The 22,357-nt window shown below is 31.5% G+C and overlaps 1 protein-coding gene across 2 annotated transcripts in view; it reads right to left on the reverse strand.

The window, feature by feature from the left end:
* Positions 1 to 22,357, reverse strand: part of LOC143233352 (uncharacterized) — a 110,156-nt gene that overhangs the window by 76,836 nt on the left and 10,963 nt on the right. Inside the window, exon 1 of one of the 2 annotated variants that reach the window (XM_076469520.1) lies at positions 12,939 to 13,362. The exons of the other annotated variant lie outside the window; for it this stretch is intronic. The gene's annotated coding sequence lies outside the window, so the exon portion shown is untranslated. Of the gene's footprint in view, positions 1 to 12,938; positions 13,363 to 22,357 lie in introns of those variants that run through there. 2 annotated transcript variants of the gene reach the window in all.

Below are 22,357 nucleotides of genomic sequence, written 5' to 3' on the forward strand. Positions count from 1 at the left end.
TACCTGGGAAGTTTTCAGTGACGAGGAGATGACCACAAGGGGTCAACGAACATTCGATTTTAGCAAGATTCATTATAGGAAAAAACAACAACACAAAAACGTTTCGTTTTATCGTTACATTATTCTTTCGAACACAGCAGCCACAATCAGTTTCATGACACTTCAGTCAATAGGGTTAAAATGCCCCAAAACATAAATATCCAAACTAAAACAGTATTACAACTAAAAACAATGTTAATTATTTTTTATTTGTACTCACAATCAGTAATTAGAGTTTTCCCAAACTCTGAATTAAACTTCACTCTTGTGACATGTTGACGTTAAAACTTAATATTTAGGGCGATATAAGATGGTACAGAACAAACTACACACTGCATCAAGCCCATCTTCGAATACGTTTATATTCTAAGTATTTTGTTTACATATCTCATGAAAATATCCAAATAACATTCAAGACTGGCCCTAACAGTGGAACTGGACAAAACAATCACGTACAATCCAGTTCGAACTACATTCGGTAATTCGGCAGAAGCAGCACTTCCTCGTGCGCATGAGTTATAAACACGTGCACGTCTAACGAAGATTATTTGTTTTTTAATTATGCGCAAAGGACGAAGATTGTTAACAAATATATCAAAACTTTGCATGAAGAAACATTTTGATACCTCGGGACGACGTCTTTTTTTTTTTTTAAGCCCTCGGAAACAGAATTTACCAAAGTTTTGTATAGTGTCAAAGAGCGGTTCTATTCATCACAGGCATATCGTTAGTGTATGATTTTATTACTTGTAGTACCACCGTAATGCATTATTGTCATTTTTATGGAATTATTTTTAATTGAAACAAATTATATCAAGTTGTAAAAACCGCAGAAGAATATTTTGCGATATAAGTTGGCAACATAAAAATATGTTCTCATATGGTTATGAATTCAAGTTTACTTGGTATTCTGAAACGAAGTAAAAACAAATAAAATTTAAACCGGGTTCATGCCAGTTATATTATTATAACGAAATGACACACAATAAATAAACCTTTTGCGAAATAGAGCGAGGCAACATCGTTTGACAAAATAAATTAGAAGTTGTATCGATAACATAAATTACTGTACAATACGGTAAATCATCACACGGCCGTTTGGTGTCTGACATCTCTGACGTCATCCTTAGCTTACAGAAAAGCATATTCGGTACCTATCAGTGTGTCGTAAAATACCCTAAAAATATAAATTAATTACATATTTATTTCAAGGATGTATTATTTACAATCAGCATAAACACATACATCTAGATGTATTTTCACAAAAGTTGAATGTTGTTTTAATGTCCTTTAACGAGAAGAGAAAGATGTCTACAACTGGTTTGTTTTGAATTTTGCGCAAAGCTACATGTGCTACGTCTACAATAAATTTATAAAACAACAACGTAGAGCTCGGAAGACGTTATGGGATATGAAACGTACGTGTGGTTCGTGGTCTAGTTAATAGCAGTTAGAGTTTACTGATAAGCTATTGCGGAATATACGATTTAGAGAATTAAAAACAAAGTTTATATTTGTATATAATAACTATTCAAAAGCAGCATGACCTTTAAGGTCAAAAGGTCACCACTGATCACACCACCAACAAAACATAAGGTCAAAGGTCACCATTGATCACACACCACCAACAAGACATAAGGTCAAAGGTCACCACTGATCACACACACCACCAACAAAACATAAGGTCAAAGGTCACCATTGATCACACACCACCAACAAAACAACTTCGGGTTAGGCTGGGGTAGATACACCTGCTGACGATATTACTTCGTTATTGTATTATAATGAAGCACGTATAATTAAAGCACTTAGGCTCAAACTGGTTCTATACCAATTATTTCAAATGCATTATACACGAAACACAGAATCAATCGTCAGCACACATTCACAGACAATTATTTTAAATGAAAAGATCGCGCGATTAAACAACAACAACAAAAATTTCGATATTGAAGAATGTCAATTTTATTATAATTATTTTTCGTTTTCAAGTTTATGTTTTAAGCATCTTTGCAGAAGCTAGATGAAGCATGTTTGCTACAGTAAGAACTAAATAATTTATACTAGTCAAAAAAAAAAGATGGATAACTTTCTTCACGTATCCATATAAACTGGCACTCCAGCGACACAGCCGTATGTCTGCGGACTTACAACGCTATAAACTGGGTTTCGATACCCGTGGTGGGCAGAGCCGATAGCCAGTTGTGTAGCTTTGTGCTTAACTTCAAACAAACCATATAAACCGTAAGTATGACGACTATTGAAGTTCAAGTAATTTGAAAAAGGAATCTCTACACATCCATGACGAACCAACATTCAAATATATAGTTGATTTTTCATTGTTTGTTGACATACATTTGTTATAAAAGATAATGACTGTCGTAAGTTTCAAAGAATATATTACAAAATTATTTAAAAGATTTATAGTCTAAGATTGGAAAACCTTTTACTTTTGAACCATAGTTGATAAATTTGTTTGTTTTGTTTTGAATTTCGCGCATAGCTACACGAGGGACATCTGTGCTAGCCGTCCCTAATTTAGCAGTGTAAGACTAGAGGGAAGGCAGTTAGTCATCACCACCCACTGCCAACTCTTGGGCTACTCTTTTACCAACGTATAGTGGGATTGACCGTCACATTATAACGCATCCACGGCTAAAAGGGAGAGCATGTTTCGGTGTGACGGGGATTCGAACCCGCGACCCTCAGATTACGAGTCGAACGTCTTAACCCACCTGACAATACTGGGCCTAGTCGATAAGACCGGACGGAAATATGTAATACATAAAAAATACAATATATAGAAGTAAAATAAATTCTTTTTTTTCATTATCTAGCTATTTAACTGTTCAACTTGAGAAAACTAGTAAGTTGGAATAGTTCGGCAATTGACAAGACGTTATTTGGAACACGCACACATAAAAAGTTGAACCACACATTGCATGTCTGCTATGACAAACACAGCGACAGGTTTTGTCGGTACTGGATGTAAAATAAATAGTTTAGTTAACTTTATTACATATCCATCTATGCTTTCATTCATTGGTTTTTAGATTGTAAATCCCCCATAGCACATTTCCAAATTATTTACAGAATTGTAAATGAACGAAACTGAAGAAAACAAGGCTTAATAATGAACTCGAAGAAATAAAAAGTGAATAGGTAACTACTGCATACATTCATCTAAGGATGATCTTTAGTTGTGGAAAAGCCGTAAAAAAACACGTCGTCGTTACAAATCAGCAAGTTTTACTTCAGCGCTCAACAGTCTGTAATACATATACGCACACAGTTGGTAAGTATAGGTTTTCTTACAGCAAAGCCACATCTGGCTATTTGCTGAGTCCACCTAAGGGAATCAAACGCATGATTTTAGCGTTGTAAATCTGTAGATTTGCCGATATGCCAGCGGGGGACACATAGTAGATAAAACTGAGAAGTCCTAACAAAAAGTAACATATCTATTGTTGAATTTAATATATTAATATATAGAATTTTTGATAAAATACAGTATAGTTCTGAGACCCAAATTAATTTCTTTATATATGAAAAATAAAAGTTGAGAGTGAGACAGAAAAAATTATTTTACAAGAGAGGTTCTTGAAGTTTAACTTCCTGAAACTCAAGTCTATATTTTACAATTATGCTTGTTACTTGGCAAGATCTAAACCAATCGTTTCTAATTCCTACAAGCCGTATCTGGTAAGTTAGTTAATGGCTTGAAAATAGGTAGTTTTCTTTTAATACGTAAGTATGTTATTTATACTTTAGTAGCAAATTTTACCAAAAAATGCCTTCGATTAAAAACTAAAACTCAGTAACTTAAAGCATTAAAATAGCGAATCGATTTCACTGTTTCTCTTGATGACAAGAAACCCAACTGAAGTAAAAATGTATCTCATAACGGCAAGTATGGATATTAACATTTTTATTGATAAGGAGAGAAGAACGTTTCGACCTTCCTAGGTCATCTTCATGTAAAGAAAGAGTTTGAATGTGACCGTTGACGAACACGAGTTAGGAACGAGAGTATAAACGGGTACGGGATTGTAGGGGGCGTTGCAGGTGGATGTTGGGTTGTTAATTGGTATAAGCATACAGCTGTTCCTTTATATTGGTTTAATTTTGGTTTTTGTTGCTGTTCTTAACCTGTTGGCAGTGGGTGGTGATAACTAGCTGCTTTCCCTCTAGTCTTACACTGCTAAATTAGGGACTGCTAGCACAGATAGCTCTCGAGTAGCTTTGTGCGAAATTCCAAACAAACAAACAAATCTGACCACTTATTTGCTGATACACACACACACTCACACAGTTGAAAAAATACAAATTAACTTTTTCTTGAGTATGGAAAATTTATGATAAAACATCGTATAGTTCTAAATGCCACACTGCATTTGGTAAATGGAGGTAATTAGAAAAGCAATTAGTTTCTAACTATATTTATGTAGAAGATAAATTAAAAAAATATAATGTCCATTGATTCTTTAAAATGGCATGATTCTAAAAAAGTTTTATTTAAATTATTTTAGTTAAAATCCTATAATAATGATAAATGAAGAGTATATGTTATATTTTCTGGTTTTTTGTATTACTTACTTAAAAACAAAATAGAGAAACATTATTAATTCTTCACATTTAACTCTTAGAATATTATTGTTTTTAAAGTAAGATGTCTACATGGAACATTCTTTAAAGATTAATTAAGTATACTAGTTCTAAAAGGTTTATTTAAGAGATTCACACAATGCCACACGAGGGCTATCTGTGTTAGCTGTCTGGAGTAGATTAGTAAAATAGCTAGCTAGCCAACAGTATCCACTGTCAACTCATTTGATACTATAAATCAAAGTATGGAATCTGGCCATCATTCTCATAATATATCCTTCATCACAAAGTGTATTGTATATTTTCCAGCAAAAAGAGATAAGAACAATGGACCCTTGGATTCACAGTTCATCACGCTAATTTCTAAAACAATTCACTATAGCGAGTTCAGTGTCATTTGATAGTTCTGAAAAAGGATCACTAATGCATGGTCTAACTATACATCTTTATCATCAGGTTATCAGGTTAAGTTGTGGTCTAACTATACATCTTTATCATCAAGTTATCAGGTTAAGTTGTGGGCTAACTATACATCTTTATCATCAGGTTAAGTTGTGGTCTAACTATACATCTTTATCATCAAGTTATCAGGTTGTATCTACAAACATCATTTCTGTGTTTGTAAGGCAGAGATGCACAATCCTTTGAAGAAAACTGACAATATTAGAAAACAATAGTGGCAAAAGTAATGAAATTTATTTTAAGCAAGTTTTTACCAGCAATATTCATGTTAATGTTTCAATTAACACACTGTTAAAAAAATACATTGACAAGTACCACAGCTCATTAGATTGTTAATGTGTAATTTTGTAAAGCAGTTCACAAGTTCCAATATCCAGCAAATCATCTTTGGACAAACCTCAGAACCAGTGCAGTTGAATTTAATACACCCTCTTATAAAAATTCCTGATAAAAGTGTTAAAATTGTCAACACACCCTCTTATAAAAATTCATGTGCAGTTGAATTGTCAATACACCACACCCTCTTATAAAAATTCATGATAAAAGTGATAAAATTGTCAACAAACCCTCTTATTCATGATAGAAGTGTTAAAATTGTCAACACTCCCTCTTATAAAAATTCCTGATAAAAGTGTTAAAATTATCAATACACCTTAAAAAAATTCATGATAGAAGTGTTAAAATTGTCAACACACCCTCTTATAAAAATTCATGATAGAAGTGTTAAAATTGTCAACACTTATAAAAATTCATGATAAAAGTGATAAAATTGTCAACACACCCTCTTATAAAAATTCATGATAGAAGTGATAAAATTGTCAACACACCCTCTTATAAAAATTCATGATAGAAGTGTTAAAATTGTCAATACACCCTCTTATAAAAATTCATGATAGAAGTGTTAAAATTTGACACAATTTCTCATAGAAAATCCTGATAAAGAATGTTAAAATCATCACAAGTCTCAATGTATTACTTTATCACACCTGTTATATTGAAAGGGACCAAGCTAATCAAGCTTTCACATTATACACCACATAAATGGAGCTTTTGAAGTATTTTAAACCAGTGAAATAAGTGAAATTTCCCATAAGTTTATGGCTATTGTAATGAATATGATAGTTTTTCAGTATCACAATATTCAATTCTCAAAATGGTTGACCATGTCAAAGACAAACCAATTTCTCATACAGCTCTGAACCCATCATGTAAATAAATATTCATGGACTTTTTAGTACATTTTCCAAAGATAAATATCTTTCAGTTAACCTATTTGTAATCTTTCAACTTGTTTTTCTTCATAAAATAAATACAATATTCTCTTGTAAGACACCACACGTAACTATTTCAGATCACATGAAACTATTTTATCTTTCTCAAACACTAGCAACCATAATTTTCAAACAAGTTTCCTGTGTTATCTGTCTTGAATGCCATCAAGTCTTTTTCAACAACTGATGAGCAATTTCATTGTCTGTACAAATACAGTAATAGGAGGAAAAAAACACATACTGAACTAAACTTTAGATAAAATTAAGACTGTTGAATTCAAATACTTAATAGTGTAATTTCATTAATATATCTAGTGTACATTAACTACTGTTAGGTTAACACTACACAGAAAAAAGTCCACTACATATTTTACCTTGACAAAGATCCATTAGGCACTATTCTTAAGCAGAAGTTGACTATTATACATATATAAATTTTATTTTAAAAATTCCCTTCATATATATAAATGAAATATATATTAGACTTCTTCAATAAGACATAAATAAATGACAATACTAATTTATATATGCCATGTGTAATTATTCAAGATTCAAAAATGAAACTGAAACTTAATGTTTGTCACCATTATTCACGCATGTTATATCAATGAAAAACTGTACACATGCAGTTATATTAGTAAAAAACTGTTTGCACTTATGTGTTTGTATTCAAAATTAAAGTACTATATACTTGCAAATACTTTAATTCTTCTATTAATTGGATACAAAAATATGCTCGATCGATGAATTAGTTTTTGACTTAAAAATGTTTGTTTTTATGAGAACATCAAGAAAACAAACTTTTGTTAAATACACAAATCTTTGATGAAACATTTTCATAATGCACATAGTTACACTTTATATGAATAGTTTATGTATGCTAATACAACAAATAGTCATCATTAACTAGAATCCTGGCACCAGAAGTAGCATGTTTATCACCAATATATTTATTTCAGGTAAACTGCAGACCATTTTGCAATATAATTCCACACATGTAGCCCTGAGACAGGAGAGGATGCCACAACCCTCTTCAAAGAGGGATATTCAAATAGTAAGAATGTTAAATGATGGATATCCAAAGAAGATGTTGAAAAATGGAAGTTTCTATATTCTTCATGGGTTCTAAAATCATATTCCAAGTTAACCTGAAGAAACACCCTTATCAGCAAAGTGAATGCTATAATAAAAAAGGAAAATACACTGATTCAAAATGGGATAGAAATGAAACTGCCCATTCTTCTCAAATGGTTAATGACACAAAATAATAATTTGTAGTTGACAAAGGTTCACAGATTTCAGTCACACTGGGAAATCCATAGCAGTTTTTAACAGAAAGATGACAAAAGAAATAGGAACTGCAGCTACTCATCTGATTGCATAACTACCACATTCTTTCTTCTATGCAGTTTCCATGATGTCTTGTACCTCTTGTCTATATAATTAGACCCACAGATGTCAATTTTCATGACCATGTGGTCTAATATTGATGTTATTTTCTAAAGAAATCTGATCACAATGAAAACTGCAAAGCCAAGCAATAGTGCATACTCAAGGCTCTGATTGAGCATAACTGATAAGAAAAATTTGTTCCAAAGTCAGAACAGGACCTTCAGCATTGTTTTACTACAGTGCAATGAATGTTCAATATTACTATCATTGTTATAATTATATAACTTACTTCAAAGTCTATAATTTACTTTGTATAACACTTGAAACAAAAAAAAGATAAGGAATCATAATGTCTAAAACAAGCCCAAGTAATAAACAAATTAATTTGGAGGTAAAGTAAAAAACGAAAACAAAAATGTTTCTTTTTTTATATAAAAATATTTTATCAACAAAATTCTATAATTCACAACTATCCCATAGTCACGATAAAATGACCCAAGGAAAAATATAATCACGAAATCCTAAGTGAGTGGTCTATATAATTAGAAATCACTCAAGTGTTAATGCACATATTGTAAACATACATCTATAGTCCAAGTAAAACGTGAATACCTCCTTTCATTCACCTTTCTTTTCAAATGAAAAACAAGTCACATAAAATTATTTTTAATTCCAAGTGAAACTAATGAGCTGTGAAATAAGTTTTGATGAGGAAAGGAAATTCGTAAATACAGGTGCCTGTTTATGTGTAGTTAAGCACAAAGCCATACAGTAGGCCATCATGTCCACCATGGAGTTTCAATCTGTTATAATGTTGTAAATCTGCAAAGATAGCACTGTGACTCTGGGGGTCAATAAAAGTGTCATAAAACCAAATAATTAATAAACATAGCATATCTGTTACAACTTTCAGCAATATAGGAGGAATCTGGAGCGAGTCAGAACAATTAACTTGAAAGAAAACTGCACATTTCAGTCACATTAACTGATGCATAAATATGATTTTTTACAGTAATTGTTTTATATACATTTAAACTTAATTGCCGATACATACATACAAACACACACATATTCTATGCTCTTTTTTTTAATGAATCTAACTGTATATGATAGATGCTGGTGAAGAAATTACTACGTAAAATTAAGAGTGGTTTGACCACAGAATTTAGCTTGTTGATTTTTAGCCTCACTACGTGAATGATCAAGGTATATTTTATACAAGGGCTCTCACTGACCCTTCATAAGCCATTAAAACAATTTGAGTGGACAAATACATAACACTCAACAAGAGCGTACTCTGATACACTTGGTGTAAAATGATTTGAGAATCGTATTCCGCCATTAAAATCAGTAAATGTCATGGTTACATTAAGTTCACTAGAGTAAAACTGTTAACTCGTATGTAAATTTAAGATATACGACAAGATCAAATATATTAGAACACACCCTAGACGTCGGTGACGTAATTTGTTCACACTTTGGTTACCAATCGTGTCATTATCTTCTGATTGGTCTAGAAATTTGCATCCGTAATCATACTAACATTATCTTACAGTCCCTCTATGCCCATCACATGTCATGGTCATGAGTCATCCAATGTTAGAAACATGTGGCATGCATATGAATTAAGTAGAGCAAGAGAGGTATTTTGAAAACCAACTCGTATTTTGTTCCTCTTTTCTCTTAAAATCATTTGGTACCTGGCCTGTCTTCCCTTAAACGAGTCATATTAATATAGGTAATTAATAACTGAAGACCTATTTATTATCAAGTGCATGACAGGACGAGATTTTCACACATTTTATGCGACCACCCCATTAAAATTCCAAACAGTTATTATATGTTCGAATTATTACAAACGAACAATTCTCTTCTTCACAATGTTCAGCTCTTACTTACACGTTTTACTTCTTTTCGTTCACCTATCTTATTTCACGAGAAAAAAACACACAAAACTTTCTTTCAGAAAACAGTGATATTTTAAATACAACACGAACCCCTGAATCCGTAATTGGACGCATACAAACCTAAGTGTTCACGCTAAATTTACACCTCTGAAAATAGAAGACGATCACAGATGGGCACGTAAGGCACCAAACTGTAAACTCAGTGAAAGGCTTTTAAAAATACTAAACTGACGATACTATAAAACTGTTTATTTTCCTTTCTCTTATTTTATACTACAATCTGCGCTTTACACGGAGATAAATTTCTATTTAACACATTACACGTTACAGATATACGTTTTATATCTTTAAATTACGTATATAATTACCAAAACTGAAGGATCTACAACATACACAGATAGACTTTATATAAAATCAAATTTTCAACTTAAAAGGCGCCTTATTAACACATGGGATACACGTTTAAGTCAGAAACCCCTCGGACAAAGCTGTAAAAGTTAGTAATTGTGAAACTACTGATCAGAGAAAGGGCACTCAGCCAGCAGCACGCGATTTTTGGTGACTGATAGAGAGGAATTATCGTAAATATCTCAGAGTAAATATACACCCTTGTGCAACTTAATTGAAACAAATGGTCATTTTACAATATTTTCAGCATGGCGGCCGTGTAGGCTCGCTGGACCCGCTGATTTCCTTTAATAGTCATTTTTTTCACACAGACGGCGTCATTAGATGTGTTTTGCAGTACGGTCGATCTATTTTAGGGATATATGACGAAATTTTGAGGAATATTACGTCATTCGAAATTGCGTTAGAAAGGCAAGGAGACCAGTCAGAAAACAACTTCTTACCAACTCAATGAAGAAAAAACGGTATCAATGGGGTCTGAAATACAAGAATTGGACGCAAGAACAATGAAGGAAGATGTTATTCAGTGACGAGACTCATTTCTTCGTACAGGGTCAAAGAAGTCTGCATGTTCGCAGATCTCCAGGTGAGAAATTTCGAGAATCTCACATCAATCAGTTCGTAAAATATCCCTTGAAGAAGATGTTTTGGGGCTTTTTCAGCTACTATGGCGTCGGAGGCTTACATATCGTAGAAGGTATGATGCGAGGACCACAGTACATCGAAGTTTTGCAGAGAAGAGTCGTTCCAGAATTGAAAAAAAAAAATTTCCAGATGGATCTGGCATTTTTCAGCAAGATCTGGCTCCGTGCCACACGTCGAAACTTGAATAATTTTTATGACTACAGCGCAAATAAAGGTGCTGGACTGGCCTAGAAACTCTCCGGACTTAAATCCTATTGAAAATCTTTGGGCAATTTGTAAAAAAGACTTCGGGAAAAGACTGTATTACGAAAGATAAGCTAATTGAGACCATAATTGAGGTGTGGTACCGCGATCCAAAAATTAGTAAAGATTGCAGTCAACTCGTGGACTCGATGCCAAAGCGGATTAATTATGTTCTGAAAAGTAAAGGCGGTCATATCATGTATTAATTTGAGTAATTTTTGGATTCTCTGAAATAAAACGCAAAAAATTGAAAAAAAAATCGTAATTTTCCGTCTTGTTTCAATTATTTTGCACAAGGGTGTAGTATACTATGTGGTTCATTTCAAGCTTACTTCATTTTATTCAGAAACTAAAGCATATTTATACTGATTTTTATCACCATGGATAAAATTGACACTTTTAATTTTCTTGTACGAATTCAAGATTGGCCATAATACGATGACAACAGCTCGTAATATCGTTCATGCAGTTGGTGATGGCACAGCTAATGAGCACACAGCACAACGTTGGTTTACAAGATTTCGCTCCGGTGACACAGGCCTTCAAATTGAGCCTCGAGGCCGCCCTCGGACAGCCATTAATGAGGAAGATTTGAAGGTTCAAGTTGAATTTGGTATCCACCAACCCGTGAGAGAACTTGTCCATAAATTTCATGTTCATTATTAAATGGTTTACCCCCATCTTGAAACAACTGCCAAGATGAAAAAGCTCGATAACTGGGTACCTTATGAACTAACTGAAAATCATCAAACATGAGTTGAATTTTGTTCCTCACTCGCAACGAAAACGACTCGTCTCTCCATAGAATTGTCACTGTGATTAAAAATGTATTCTTTACGACGACGGCCCGGACAATGGCTTCACTATGAAGAACTATCAAAACATATGTGAAAATCAACTCTTCACCTTAAGAAGCTTACGGTTAGTGTTTGGTGATCGTCTGTAGGTGTGATCCACTATTCTTTCTTAAATCCAAAAGACACATCACAGCAAAGAAATGCTTCACGACAATGCTCAACTTCATGTCTCACGCTTTACTGTCCAAAAAACTAAACGAACTTCAGTTTGAAACTTTACCTCATCCACCATATTCACCAGATCTTTCTTCTACAGACGATCACTTTTTTAAACACTTGGACATTTGTTTAAAGGGAAAAACAAAACAAAAATATTTCCATCAAAAAAAAGGTCGTCTAATTATTTAAAGATAGCATTTATAAACTTACACCTTGTTGGCAAAAGTGTTTTGAGTCTAAAGAAGCTTATTAATGGATTAAAAGTAAAACAATACAATGAATACTTATTGTGGTTGCTCTTGCACGGAAGCAGAAACCATAAAAATGTACAACAACTCGGTGACATTTCAAGATATGGAAGCCATACAGCCGAAGAGAGCAAGTTTTTCAATAGGTCAGTTGGTGGTGGGGAGATAGTTTTTCAAAAGTAAAAGCAATAATTTCATATAATGTCTATGTCAAACAACGGAATTAAATAAATCAGAAGAATCATACAATGTACTTTAAATCAAATACATATATTTAAATATATATAACTCATGTGTTGGCACACAACGACCACCTATATTTTACAAACACTTAAAAATCATTAGATGACAATACTCTTAAGATAATAGTTTATAAGTAAGAAAGGTTAACTTTATGTAAACAAGTAAGAAAACGAAAAGAAGCGTGCATACTTCTTGTGAAATGCTGTTTCGAAGTGTATGATAATAAAAAATATACACACCTAACAATATATTTCTTCATACATGTATTGAGATACTTGATGGAACAGTATTTTTAGACTAACGTGCACACAAAAAATGAAAGACTAAAAGTGTTCCAGACAAGAACATAATGATACATAACTGGAAATGAAAACGTTACATGAACCACCTTCATGTTAGCCTGCTATCATTTGTAACATCTCAGTAAACGAAAAGAATACTGTAAAACATACCACCTACCTGTATGTTTTTGCGTCACCTATAAGAAACTGTCTTTACGTTGTATCAAGAATAATTTGGTTATATAGTTGTCACGTATAGTTGTCAATCAATGAAATCGCAGACAATTGCCTGGTTTCACCACCCTTCCCAAACATCACACAGCACGAGAAAACTCGAGCAACATTTCCCGCGCGCACATAACGCGTGGCCCACACAAGTCCTTTTGACTGGCTCAAGCATCACGAAACAATCGCAACGTTTGTGCAAGACTGTCCAACAATGGTGTGAGGATAACTGGTAATTAATTTTGGTTTTCTTTTTTCGATTTCTTAATTAAAACCTGTTTAATCCAAGATTTTAAAAATGTTTGCTTCCATAGGTTACACTTACACACACAGCATTTTGTAACTCGACTGTTTACCTCTCACATTCACTGACAATCGACCACTCTGATGCTTCATGTACAGAAAAGGCGGAGTTGCTACATGACGTCACAACCTTTATCCCATTTTCTAATAACAACAAATTCACGTTTCTGTAGCCGACACGCAAAGTTCATCTTATTTTTCTGAAGTTAAATTCTCAGTTTAACTGCTTATAGTTCATTTGTTTTATCCCTAATCTCGGCCATCTGTAATATCTTGGTATTTCTGAAACTAGGGTTTTTATAACTGGGCTTCTATCGCGACTGTATTGTTATATTTTCAATTTTTCTACTAACATCTACAATACATTACAAATTCTTACAGTCCAACTTTTTAAAACTAAATTATTTTTCCTTTATCCTATATTTCTACAGTTTATAAAAGTTGTTACTGTGAAGTTTGTTGGGAGAGTTGGGCGTGTCATGGAATAACTCGTTTGACAAAAATGGTAAAGGTGGTCGTTTTGTAGATATAAAAGTAGCGTTATCTTAACATGAACAAAAAAAAACAACCAACAACCCAACTCATGATAAACTTTACACCCAGTAACTATAGATAATCTACATTCCTTTTATAATTTTCAATGATGCCTAATTTAAGGATATATTTCTTTGTTTATAAGGGTATTCGTTGTTAAAAATTTTTTATGGTCAGATTGATCTGTTGTGATAGTTTTGTTTCTGTTAGCGAAGTCAAGCGAAACGGATTCCAAATCTCTTGATATGACTTTCTAAATTTATCGAGTAATACATAAAAATAATAACTAAACTGTAGTTATTCAACTGAAACACTAAACCAAGTAAGCTGTATTTCATTTTCCTTGTTATGTTTATAGTTGTAATTTCTACAAGCCACAAAATATGGAAACATTTTAAAGCACTTTTATTATATGCTAACATAGTAGACTTTATATATATATATATATTGTTATAATTCAAATTTAATAATTTTTCTATTAAAAACTATGATAATTCTGATCTCTGAATGCTGTCAAATATCAACCTATTTACTAAAATGAGTTTTTTCATTACTAACAATTATAAAGCTTTAATAAAGATGATCCATTATATATATATATATGATGAAATACCAGAGAAATAAATTATTGGATACCAAACATCACATACAGGTTTACTTAGCATTATAGGGATGCAAGATCATTCTGTTTGAGAGTTTATTTTGTGGGAATTATTACAAAATTTTTCACCATACCATCTCTCTGGAATAGTAAACAAAACCAAAACCAAATCAGGCAATACTTAATTCATGTAACAGAGGAAACCAAAACATTCAGGTTCTGTTTACTACAAAATAACATCATTATGACCATACATAATTTATGGCATTACACATTTGATAAACACAATAAAATCCATAATTTATCATTTGTTTAGAAACAGTAGTTTAACATTTCTGGAAATTTCAACTGATTTAACAGCACAGGAGAAATAATCTGAGGTGCTTTTAAAGGTATTGATTTAGAAATAATTAGATTAACAGTTGAAATTTTTATCAACAAGAAACTCTTTATAATAATAATTCAGTCTAAATTTAACTTTTTAAAATATATTTCTTAGTTTCTTGCTGCCTTCCTAAAGTGACTATTCAATTAAATAACACTTATCAGTAGGCTGTCATTTCTAACCTAATATTTTCTGCAATAATTATTTATATAACAAATTTAGAAGTCCTGAGAGGAAGTCAGATTCAAGTATTAAATGAATCATGAATGTCATAGTGTAGGTCTCTACATATTTAAATCAACTGTTTGTAAATATGTAACAATTACAGTACAAAAAGTTATTTCAAACTTCAGGCATGTTTATACATAGAGGTTCTCTTTGAAGTTCTTTAAAATGCCAATACTGTAATTCACCCTCATTTTGTTTCTAAAGTCTTTAAGCAATATAAATCCATCAGGTCAAAACTACTGGGAGCTACAAAGCTTTCATAATTCTTTATTTTCTTAAATATAATTATATTTGCAATTCTACTAGTAAACTTAACACACTTGGAAGCATAAATTTGTTAATTTACTAATAACTAAATTCTCCAGCCAAATAACTAAGATATCCAGTCAAATAAGATTGTGCTTTGGTTGGAGTGCAAAATTAAAAAATAAAACTATTTCATGTAAGCTGAAATTAATAATATTAGAAAAAAATAACCTTTAACTTCTAGATAATAATAATAACATTTATTCCAGCCAATGATTCAAGAGGTTAATTAAAAATAGTACAAGAATGTTAAGAGGTTCATTAGAGATAGTATAAGAATGTTTAGATTTAGAACTAGCCAAAATATACAATATTTTTGTTTCATTATATGCTGTAGTTTCTAACAGTTGTCTCTTCTAAGGTCTGGTGCACAATTCTGAATAATTCTATAACTTGGTTCCAATAAAACTTCAAAAGGTAACAACGGTATGATTATGGTCTTTATATCCTAATTTGTACCAGAAAAGTTCAAAAAGGCATCTTCTACAGTGGGATCTTTGATACATTAACGTTGAAGAAGATGACAATCCATGCAATCTTTAGACATTCTTTAGCTATGCAGTAAAAAACAAAAACAGACCACTCCAGTCAATTTCTCTAAAAAATAAAATTTCCTCAGAGTGCATTCACACAGGGCATCAACTCAAAGGGATGCTTGCACCAGTTGTCCAGTTGACTAACAAAGTAAACTAATGAGTTGAGACATGCTGAATTTGTATGTTGCACATAGTGCCATGAAACCTTGATAAAAGAACTGTTTCTAATAAGCACTCACATACATGCTTTTACCAGGAAGCCAACAGAAGTATTTTCTTTGTTTTCTTTCAGGAAGCTCAACCAAAGTACTTGATATTTTTAACAAAGTTAAATAAATCACTTTGTATGCACTTCTGGATCATTTCTCACAAACAAAGACATTTTCTACTCATGTGTTTCATATAGAAAACCTTAAAATCTTCTAAGTATAACACTCATCATTTTCATTTAAATAAAACTCAGTAATATCAATGAATATAAAATGCTAATTGGAACCAAAATGTATAGTTGTAACAAAGTGTAAAATGGCTCTCAAGTTAATACGACAAGTTACTCTGAGTTTATTTTCAACTTCCTTTTTACGGTAACTATCCATTCTATTAGTCTCGTGCCTTTTCATGTTTTGGTATGCAAAGACAAGTACAGTGAAGAGCTCCTAGCTGTAAGACTTGTAATAAAGATAGAAGCTTTTAAATAAGAAGAGGGAAATTAACCATAAAAATATAAAAAATCTGCCATTACTTTGTGGAGAAAGATCAAAATCCATTACAGACAAGCTTCAAGTGCATTACATTGATACTGGCTCAGATATCAGTTCACCATAACTGTAGTTTAAAAATCTAGATAAATTAATAATACAATACCTGTAACATGTACAGAATTCCATATTTGTCCACAGACTGGTTTCAGAAATAATTACTGTACTAGAACTTACAAAAATAAAGTACGTTACTGTTAACTTATGGTCAAAACAAGCTATCTACATACATCTAAAAACAATCTGGTAATAAATATATATAATTAAACATACTGTTATTACATTCTTGTGTATAAAGAGGTATTATTTCATTAGATGCTACTGACATTTTCCACTGTAATCTCAAAAATATCTTTTGAGATTCAGTCAGCTCAGGAAATTCAAATTAGTTAAATCCATATATATGTGAAAAAAACAGAGCATACCTATCTTGGACAACACACATGCACATGCTGAATAATTTACACATACATTTAAAAAGTTATTAATTAACATATTGCCTTATACATACATGCAGCAAACATATCAATGTATTGTTTTGATACATTAACTAAGACTGAGAAACAATGTATTTGTTTGAATAAGTTTTACATGTAGTGCATAATTGGAACTTGTTTAACAGGTTTGGAGTGGGAAGTGTTATGCTCTGTTTGTAATGTTCTTCCGTTCTTAATGTTCCACTGAAGCAACGAAGTATGACGCAGCTTTTACGGTTGACAGTAATATATCTTCATGTATTTCTGAAGATAGCTGTTTCTAGAAGTGAAATTTATAAGCTGTTTTTTTATGATGATTGCTTGTGAATTACTGAACACAAGCAGTACAATGTGATTCTGATATCTGATAAAGTATACCTGTACACATACTGTGTTATTTGCATTATAAATTAGAAGTCCATATATGACAAACAGGAAGGCTGAAACATAGACAAGTTTGTTATTGTTTTAATTCATTTACTAAAATAAGTGTATTCTGAAGAAAGTAAACAAAAAAATATTTAAAGATATACATTTAACTACATGTATAGTTCACCTCACTCATGTGAAAAATGAAAACAGATTAAACTGAAACTAACTCCATGTAAAATAAAATACTAAGAAAATACACAAACATACAAATGTGTAGCTAATTCTGACCTAGATAAAACATAAAAACATGTATACACTCTTTTTCTCCTGTGCACAACTTTGGTAGCAAATATACTTGTCCATTAGTTTACACAGTTAAAATGATCAACTAAAAATGCAAAAATTGAAATATTACAATGCTTTAGTAACCATCATTTCGATGGGTTGGGTGCTGTATTTGTTCAATAGTAATTAACATTAATTTCAGAACATAAATGGCTACTTACTTACATCACAAGTAAATGTTGACCCAGTAATTAATAAATATAATTTAAAACAACTTTCCAACCTCCTTACTTATAATGATTAGAATGTGCTGTTTCACCAGTGGCTATTAACTACACTTTTGGTATAATTTTCATAACCTCAAAAATACAAGTTTTCACTAGCTTAACATACCAAGTTAATAATACAAAATAATCCTTATAATACCAATAATACACATATAAAATGACAACAATACATATATCAAGAATTAACAATATTATTTATGAGTAACATCCAAAAAGGGATGCAGTATAATTTACAAGATGTACAAACGTAATATTTTCCCTACCAACATCTTGTGATCCATGAAATCCCATTAAATGGCTCCGAAATTACAGCCTGATTCCTCATATAACTTTTTATACATGTTGGACAGCAAAAACTAGTATTGATGCAGATAAATAATAATAAATAATTTGAATGAAATAAAAGAAATACATTAAACATAATCTGCAAGAAGGTATGTCTAACACCAGTAACTGGACTTAACTAATCCATGTCACTTTACAACATACATGAAGCCAAAGTAATCAAGTCCTAGTTGAATTGTATAACAAATAAGATTTAAATGTCATGGTGGAAAAATCAATCTTCTCTCTCTCTCTTTATGTATGTATATATGTCAAAAATAAGTAAAATATGTCATCAAAATTCATAGTCACTACCCTTCACTGCAGCATATGGAGCTGTATGTCAGGTTTATGGCAGGAAGTCTCTATTCCACACAAAGCATACATACACAACTGGTCAGGCACCCCTCATCACAGAGAGGGATCCACAGTACATAAGCAAAAAGACCCTTGTAAATAACAAAAAACATTGTAAGGAGAAACTAAATCTGTAGTATAAAAGAGAACATTGACAAACATGCGAATAAGAATAAGCATGTAAAAATAAAGAGGGTGCTGGTTATGACAGAGGTTGTGTTATGCTCCTATTGGTGGATAGCTGCTATATAATCCTTTACATATGGGTATGCAGAAGCAGGAAGTGGAAGGCAAGTGGTGAACATTGGAAATTTGCACCAATAGAGGGGAATACTAATCAAGGAAAGTTATTTTGTGAAAGGAAATAAGATATCATATAAGAACTTAAGCATTATCAAATTTTGTTACTGTATTGATTTTGGAATGAACTTCAGATAGGTGTTATGGTTTCAGATTACATGGAAAATAGTCTTACAGCTTGATGTAAATTATATCAAAGTTCAAAACTGAAGGAACAGGTTAAATTTGTTTGGAACAATTCTAAATCATCTTGTTCACGATTCATGCAAAATAATTTTTCAGTTTTTGGTTCAATTGGTTTTCCAAAAAAGACCATTTAATACTGAAGCATTATTATTTCAAAACTTGCTTTCAGTTATTTTTCTTTTTAATTGAGTTTGATGCAACTTTATAAAGCTTCTATATACATTAATTCTATATCACAAATGAGGGTGCAAAATCTTATCTATGCTTTTATATTTGTCTTAAAAAAACAATTCATTTTAATTGTGAAAAATTAACTTGAAATGCTCAAATATAAAGGTTGGCCTTTAGTGCAGAGACGACAACTGCATTGTTAATATTTTAATTTGTATGGATTTTGATGAAGTCTCTATACACCTTCACAATGACTAAAATATATTTTTCATCGTTTTGTGTATTTACATAATATGAAGAAATAATTTAGGTATTGTCACACATGCTTATAGATGTGTGTGAAGACGTATTTCATACATAGAATATATCCTATTCTAAATTCTATGATTTTAATTGTTCACATGTTGATTTCCACAATTTATTTACCATTATTAATTCAGTTTGTTTAAAAAATTTAAACATGAGAATGTTTAATATAATTTTTCATGTGATCTGAATCTTTTATATACAATTATCAGTCTTCAATTAACTGATGATGGTGATACAACTCAGTTTTGATTGGTTTATCAAACTTTTAACTTTATTAATAGCTCTTGGTAATCATGAAATATTGAGCCAATAAAGAAACATTCTGGAAATACAGATCTTTATTCTATCCATTCATATTAGTACAGAAGTCCCATAATAAACTCCAGTTTATGTTTATAAAAGTTCAGAATAATGTATTTTGGTGTCAACCTGTTTTACTGTAATCCAAGTACTTTTTTCCTAGAACATTTATTGAACTTTTTAGAACTAAATCACAGTTTTCTCCTTAACTGTTGGAGATGTGCCTTATTTCCAGATCTAATAACCAAAGTCAAACTACCAGGAAGTTTAAAAGATATCACCTGAATTAACAATAGATTTGAAAAAGTTTTTATATTGTTTTAAAGAAAAAGTTAAATACTGCATGCATAAACAAAAATAAGCATGGTAAAAATTAGTGAAACAAATTTTAACTGGACTGAAAATGTTCATAATGTAGATTTTAATACCTGTATTAGGATTACAGGGAAAGTGTTTTTATCAGAGTTAGAAAAAGAAAAATAACACAGATTTCTATGATAAATTTTAAACTTTAGTTAACAGTCAACTAAACTTAATATAAGGATAATGAACTTCTCAAAAGAAGAAATAAAATCAGAGAAAATAGAATTAATTCAGTTGATGCAACCAAATCATTACTCAATAGAAAATTGAATTTTGCAACTCCAACTAGATATGATAATACAGAATTAGATATTTTATCACTTTTACAGCAAACTTCCTCAAAATTAAGGAAAAGAGAAAAACATTCTTAATAAATTGGAATGGAAGCAACACAGATTTGTCATAAGAAAGAGGACATCAACCTTTGGTTAACCCACTTTCAAATTCATCTTGTTGATCATCCTAAGATAGCAGCAGTGAAAGAACATAACAGAGGATACCATGAGAGAATTTTCTATAAAGGTGTCAAGCATTGTAAGGAAATTTCCTTATCACATAATGAAACTTATTTTCAAAGGAGGAAAAAATATTTATATAAACTAAAGGGTAATAGTGAAATTCAGATATGACTGATTGTATTCTAGAAAGAAGAATTACAAAAGTCTTTGCAAGAGCATTACTGAAAACAATGCCAAAATGTGGATTACAAACAGGTAACACCATTATTCAAAGAGACACAAAATATTTACACAACAGACTGAAGAAAAAAAATGCATTTTTTTACTAAATCATAAGTATATAAATTTCTAAACACAGAAATATCTCAAATTTATGGGTTTTTTTATAATGTAAACCCCAAAATTTCTGATCATAATAGTGATAAAAGGATTTTTTCTTCAGTCTGAGATAATTAACCTCTTTGATGAAGGCTTGAACTTTGCTCTTTCTTCTAAAAGTGGCAACATCACAAGATAAACATGTTTTACTTAAACTCATTAGACATTGAAGATAATTTACAAACAATGCATCAACCAACAATAATACTAGTTTTAGTAATGATGAAAAGAGAAGAGAGTTTGATCAAAAGTAGAGCAACAGGGAACACAAAAGTGAACCACATTTCTCAATAACCTTCCAGGACACAAGTCATTTTTGTTTTTACGTCTTGCTTTGATAATAACACATAAAGGGCAGAGATCTCGAAAAAGTCTTTGCTAAACATTTTCTCATTTGCAAGGATATTTAGTGAAATCTAAATTAAAATTAGTTTAAAAGAAAGCTTTAATCTGAAACATAATGATGATATGGTTGAGTGTTATGATAAGAGAATCTGAGTCATTTTAAAGAAACAGTTTTATGTGAATGAAACATTATTATTTACAACAGTTCCAGTTACCTTAAATTCTATCAGGATCTTACAAGCAAATTCTAAACAACTCTTAGGATTATCAATGATTTTGTGGAAGTGAGGTCTCTTTTTTATTGTGGCATTCTAAATAAATTATTTCCATTTTGGAATTAATAGTTATCAATAAATCCAAGGTGTTGCTAAGGTACTTCTGTTGTTTCCTTGAATTTTCTTGAAAAAGAAGAAGTCCAGAAACAAAAAAATTAATTTTAGTCCTGAAGTCTGGTATCACTACATACTAGTAGATATGAAACTGTGTAATGGAACACTTAATTAATTTATGCAACCACTTCAAGATGCAGACTGTAATTACCTCTTAAAACCTCAAACATGTTGAGGTTTACCTCTCAACATATAAGAAAAGGATTTGTTATTGGACAACTACACAGAATATGGTTGAACATAAATAAACCTTATATATGCAAAAACGGCTCGTTTGGGTTGAGAAAATATTTTACATAGAAGAGCGAACAACATTTTGACCTTCTTCGGTCATCGTCAGGTTCACAAAGAAAGAGGTAACTGACCGGAAGCTGACCACATGTTTGAAAGGGGTTGTGTAACTGAGTGTCGGAATGTAGAG

This window comes from Tachypleus tridentatus, chromosome 12 (assembly GCF_004210375.1).
Source record: "Tachypleus tridentatus isolate NWPU-2018 chromosome 12, ASM421037v1, whole genome shotgun sequence".
Taxonomy (NCBI): domain Eukaryota; kingdom Metazoa; phylum Arthropoda; class Merostomata; order Xiphosura; family Limulidae; genus Tachypleus; species Tachypleus tridentatus.